At 34.9% G+C, this 6166-nt stretch overlaps 1 long non-coding RNA gene across 1 annotated transcript; it reads right to left on the bottom strand.

Annotated features, from left to right (window-relative positions):
• Window positions 1-4622: 4622 nt before the first annotated feature.
• LOC110903265 lies at window positions 4623-5957 on the bottom strand. Its single transcript, XR_002571800.2, has 2 exons — window positions 5660-5957; window positions 4623-4913 (listed from the first exon to the last, which is right to left on the bottom strand). It is a non-coding gene; the product is annotated as an uncharacterized LOC110903265 (long non-coding RNA).
• Between the last annotated feature and the right edge of the window lie 209 nt (window positions 5958-6166).

Below are 6166 nucleotides of genomic sequence, written 5' to 3'. Positions count from 1 at the left end.
TGCTTCAACACTTAATCGATTTTGCAACTCGTCCGTAGTAGGGAATGCCAGCCGATCGAACAGGCTGTTCGATCGAGTGACATCCTGCTGAGAACTACTTCTGAAGTTCCTAACCGTTCGGCTAAGCCGGCCGATCGAACAGACCGTTCGATCGATCGACCTGAAAGGTAAGAACACTTCAGTGTTCTCAAATACTACAACGAAAACTTCAAAAGTTCAAACCATCATACACAAACACATCAAAGGAAGAAACAATCCACTCGAATGGACCGACCGATCGAACAGGACTGTTCAAACGGACTTCCAAGCCGATCAAACAGCCCGTTCGATCGAACCTGCTGTTCGATCGACCAAGCTATTCGATCCATTACACTTGTTGCATTTCCGCGTACTCATTGTTGTGCTATCGAACTACTCAGGCTAACCCTACTCTCAGCGCTCCCTTCAATCCATAATCAATCACTGTGAGTATACTCGAACCCTTTTTGCTTTAGCACTTTTGGGTGTTACATACGTTACTTATCAAAATCACAATCGAACACACTATTCAAACTATTTGAATGCTAACCGATTGCATATATTACATGACTAAATGAATGCTTGTTGTTATGTTTACACGTGGAATGCTGTCTACCTGCCTTAGCAACGTAGTACTATAGTTTGGACTCAGCGCCCGTTCACACGGGGGTTGTTAAGGACAATTACTTGCATGGATTACGGTGGTAATCATGTATTGCGAACTGTCTCGGACAGTCAACCCGAAGTCGTTGGTATCGATAGATCCATGTCGATAATTAACATGCATCCTTTCTCTCCGTGTACGTGCTGGTTATGCGTAAACTATTCGAACTCTATATGCTATTATCAAACTTGTGTGCTCACCTCTACTTTATGTATTGACTTTATTTTAACGTATGTGACAGGTGTTTAGGATGCTTACTTACTCTTCCTGCTGTGAAATAGAGGCTAGGAAAGAGTCTAGGAACCAAGACAATTTATATTTATGTATTTAAATCTGAGTTGTCGGAACATGTTTTGTTTAAAGGATATCTATGTCTGTAATAACTAAATTTATCTTATGGGTCACGGTATGGGACGTGATATTTAAATTATTCGGTAATAATAGTTGTTATGGAATTTCTTTGAACAATCTGTTTCGCTCGGTGCCATGCCCCGATGATTCCACCATCGGTTGGGGTGTGACAAGAAAGGTGTAGGAGTGCGTGTAGATCAAGAAAGTACAAGATTTAGGACGAAATCTTACCGGAATCGAGAGAAATCTGAGAAAAAGTGAGCTGAGCGTGCTGGTCAGACAGAGGTTTCCAAAAGTAGAAAGTTTGACAATGACAGGGGTATTTATAGGATGCCAAAAGAGGTAAAGGCTGGCCGGTCGGTCGGGCAGCATGATCGGACAGCCTGTTCGATCGGACAGCAGTTCGATTTGATTACAAGTAAAAAAGGGTTTGTTGTTTGTTTTTTAAAGAAAAAATCTACATCTAGTCCTTCATGTGTTCCACGTCTTGATTACGGGGTCGGGGGACGAGAAGGGGCTTTGTCTATGATTTTTTGTTGTTATGGGCGGTGGTAATGGTGGAGGGGTGAAGGAGACGTAGCCTCAGAGTATACAAAGATATATATTGATTGATATAGAACTAGTAATAAGACCCGCGCGCGTTGCGGCGCAGGTACTTCGCAAATATCAAACAGATTAGTCCAAGCGTTATGTGATGTATTAACCATATGAAAAAGCATGTTTTGACATATCCGATTGAACTCATTGTATCCTATAGTTGCATTGCCATTGGATCAAAAAGTAACGTAAATCGAATTTATATCGTACAATCATAACGTATTATACGCGACCCGACTAACTCGAATTTATATCGTCAAGCCAAAAACTCTCGAGGGGATCAAAGTGGTATTTACAAAGTTCATAAAAAGTCAAGTGGTTTAAAATTGCATTTCCTAAACTTAAGGGTTAAGAAAGGGTAAAGATAAAATTTGAGAAAGTGTTAGGGTAAGAAGGAAACTATAACAAAGTTGAGCCTGAAAAGGAAACTACGACAAAGTTGGGGTGTCAAAAGCAAACTATTTGTAAAATTGAGTAGCAGTTTGGGGACTAAATTTGTCATTTTACGAAACTTTGAAGGTACCAATGTCAAGGGGCTAAAATTGCAATATCGTAAAAGTATGGGTGAGGGGGAGGCAAAGACGGTGGGGTTTCCACCGACTTTGTCTTTTAAGTTATAGCTAGTAATAAGACCCGAGCGCTTTGCGGCACGGGTATATCTCAAACGTCGAACAGATTAGTCCAGGCGGTATGTGATGTGTTAAGTATATAAACACGCATGTTTCGACGTATCCAATTTAACTCAATGTGACCTATATAAACATTGCGATTGGATCAAAACGTAAAGTAAATCAAATTTATACCATACAATCATAACGTATTATATGTGACCTGACTAACTCGAATTTATATCGTCAAGTCAAAGCGAATTGGGAAAAAAACAGCGTTAGTTTTTTTCTAACTTATGAGAAAGACTACATTGTCATTTTTAGTGGACAATATTGCTATAGAAAACCCGCGCAATGCGGTGGCAATGATAATTTCCAAATTGTACTTGTTTTCTATTAAATTTTTTAATCCTCTCATGATCTATTCGTATGATCTATCTATATCGTGAGCTCTACTAATCTAAGTTGAATATTAACAAACACATAAATAAAAAATATCAATCATAGCAATTTAAAATTAAAAATCTACATGTGAAACTACTTACTTTTAACATACTAAAGTAGCCTAATTTGGATGCTAAATTTTCTTATTAATTTTTTGTTTTCATAGTTTCTGTTTTATAAGTAAATAAATACACTTTTAAAAAAGTACAAAAATCAAGTTTATTTATAACTCCATTAATATCTGGAACGGAAAATTTATAATTTTGATGTATTAATGTGAAAAACACAAACAGTTACACGTACCATGTTTCATGTCTACTCTAATAGATATGTGGCGTTTGGGTTCATATGTTTGACATGATCTAAGGATTCGTACCATTACAAGTTCGTGTAAAATTTTGGGTTCTTGTGAGTTGACTGATAAAAAAACCCGGTTAATGAATTTAGTGGTTCTTTTATATAAAAAAAAAAGAATTTGACAACTTTAACAGAACACTCCAAAATCTTAATTACTATTGGATAGGAAACTCATAAACTTAATACACTATGGATTTTAGAAAATCTTACAACTCTAATTTTATTAAAAGTTAGGGATTTAAGTGTAATAAGTTTATGAACTAAAAAATAAATAGTATTTAAAAGACCAGATTATCCTTAATTTAGGGGTCTATCTTGTAAATAAATAAAGGGGGGGGAGAGTTCTTATTTTTTGGGTATATTAAAATACCCCTCCCTCATGCACTATTCTCCCTCTATAATTTTTTGATATAACTTGAAAATGATTACGAGTGTAGAAGTGAGAAAAGGTAATGATAAAACTATAAAAAAATATCATTTAACTAAAAAAAGATGAAATGTAGTGTTTTTTAGTGTAATTACAGGAGAAAAAAGAATGTTGAAAAGATGAGTTAAAGTAAGAAATAGAAGCAACTTTAAAAATATGAGTATTGCTTTGCATTTAGCCACAAGTCATTAACTGGTCTCGAAAAACACTTTTTAAATGAGTTAAAATACTTAATTCCATTAGCTATAAACCACTAATCATAAAAAAAAATGAACAGATGTAACCTACTGATTTCACAACAAATCCATAAAATACAAACCCCACTTAATTTCATTGTTCTAATGGTTTAAAATACATTTACACAATAAAACAAGTAAAGACTTGTTCATGGTCATCCAAAAAGTCATGAAGGTGTTTAAAGATTAGAAGACCAAGCTTAACTTTAAATGAGAGATTTGAACTATGATGATTTAGAAATAAATAAAGGAAACAAGAGTTTTGAGTTTTGACCAAACCTTTTTCAAACAAAACAGAAAGGTTCAGTTCTCATTTTGCAGTCTAAATTCACCAATCAAGAAAACAGGTGTACCTTTTTTTAGGGAAAAGGTGAAATATCAACTTACCTGATTATCCTTCCACTTTGGTTCCTTGACTCTCCTAACCCCTGTTTCACTATGTATATCATATCATGAACATCATCGATTCTCCAAGTTACTACTAAAAATAATTTTTAAACAAGTTCACAAAATGGTTCAAGTTTGAAAAACATTCGTACCTGACACTTCTAGAATGAAGGAACATAACATCAGAGATCTGGTTGTCTGTTAATTACGAAGACTCCACATTCACAAAAAAACGCAGCTGCCTTTTGTCCTTTTTATCCTTTACTTTTTACAAATTTAACCATGTAAACTAACACTTTACATTCGCAAAAACACAGCTGCATTTATTTTAGCAATTTTAAACAGGCAAAACACACTTGTGACGGGTGGAAAGAAACCAAAAATACTTTATCGGTTCTTAAAAGCAACACTTGTAACAGGTCGCTTACCGAGCCCTGTTGTAACACTTGCGGCAGCCATCGATCTCCCAAGCACACCAGCCCTTAATCAGACATAGATGAGGTCACACACATTAACAATTACACCCAAACAAATGTCCTAAATCACCCATTTACTATGCCCTAATCCAACCCAAGATGAACACCACCTATTCTTTCACATATCATCAAATATCAAACATCGGAGATTAGCATCATGGCCAAAACCAAACATAAAACCCAATAACTCTTAAAACATAACACTTTAAGAATAGTGATGACGAAAACTCGTATTTTCGAACTTAGTCAAATATTTTCATTTCAACTAATACGCTATAGAGAAAACCTCTGACCCCTTCTTTTTATTCCTCATTATGTGCATCCGTCTTTCATTTTCCATTTGCTAACCTGTCAAATACAGAGAATTTAAGTCAAAAAAGAAAGCAAAAAAGTATGACCTTAAACTCCCGAAAGCCGAAATAATACTAACCAAGAACTGTGTATCATATAACTTTACGAAAAAAACCCACCTATCATGTTCGGCTTCTGAAAGGTTTGAAGTTAGTAAGTGGCAATATTTAGTTTGACTTTTAGTGAACATTTGTAGTTCAGTATAGTTCAATTTAAACTATGTATTTATGCAAATTCTAGTGACTTACACACCCAAATACATGGTTTAACTTTCCAAAAAAAATTCAAACTCTAAATGGACTAAGGATTAATATTTTCAGCATATATACCACACATGTAGTATCATAATGTATTTCAACAAACACACACATGGACATGGACACGTACCTTAAAATCAATGTAAAAATTAGTAAAATCACACACTAATCGAATCCGAATGATCAATTACTACAAATGTTACTCCAATTTCACTCCATACACTCCATATATCACAACATCAATCTCAGTTTCAGTTTCAACCAAAAAGGATAATTTAAAACCCGATTCCCCCACACAATTTTACTCCAATTTCACTCCATATGCTCCATAAATCACCAACACGAACTCTGGAACTCTAATTTTTCCAAGGCTAAACATGCTTTCAGTCAAGATCTTAACTTTCCATTTCAATAACAAAAGATACTATCAACTCTAAACAATAGAATAAAGCAACATCAATAACAAAAGAGAGAACCAAATCATACCTGGGAGGGGAGTTGAAATCGTTGTGAAGCCTGATATGCGACACTCCTGTTCATAAAACAGTGAAAAAACGAAGCAGATGGGAGTTCAACTTCATATAGATAAGTTGAAAGACAGATCCTTGTTTAATCTTCATCTTAATCATTCCAGTTCTTCGTTCTTCTCCGCCTCCATTGTGTTTGTTCTAGATTGGAGAGCGGTGTGAGAGAGAATCGTGGAGAGTTCGTTGTTTTGCAGATATATCTCTCTCTCTCTCTCTCTCGTTTTGACCCTCTCGAGACATTTTAATATTCGAAACCTACCGCTAAAAAACCTTGTACCTCATCTTTTAAAATCCTGGAGTTATTAGCATGCATAATATAAGTGAAAATGTGTAACTACTGTTTATCCTGGAGTTAGTTAAGGGAAAATGTTTAACTATTATGTATTTTAAAATTTCCTTTAATTATAATATAGTATATAGATTTATTTCGTTTCTATTATTAAATTTCCACTCACTTGTAATTTCA

The sequence above is a fragment of the Helianthus annuus genome, chromosome 13, assembly GCF_002127325.2.
Source record: "Helianthus annuus cultivar XRQ/B chromosome 13, HanXRQr2.0-SUNRISE, whole genome shotgun sequence".
Lineage (NCBI taxonomy): Eukaryota > Viridiplantae > Streptophyta > Magnoliopsida > Asterales > Asteraceae > Helianthus > Helianthus annuus.
This window is presented reverse-complemented; position numbering and strand designations above follow the sequence as displayed.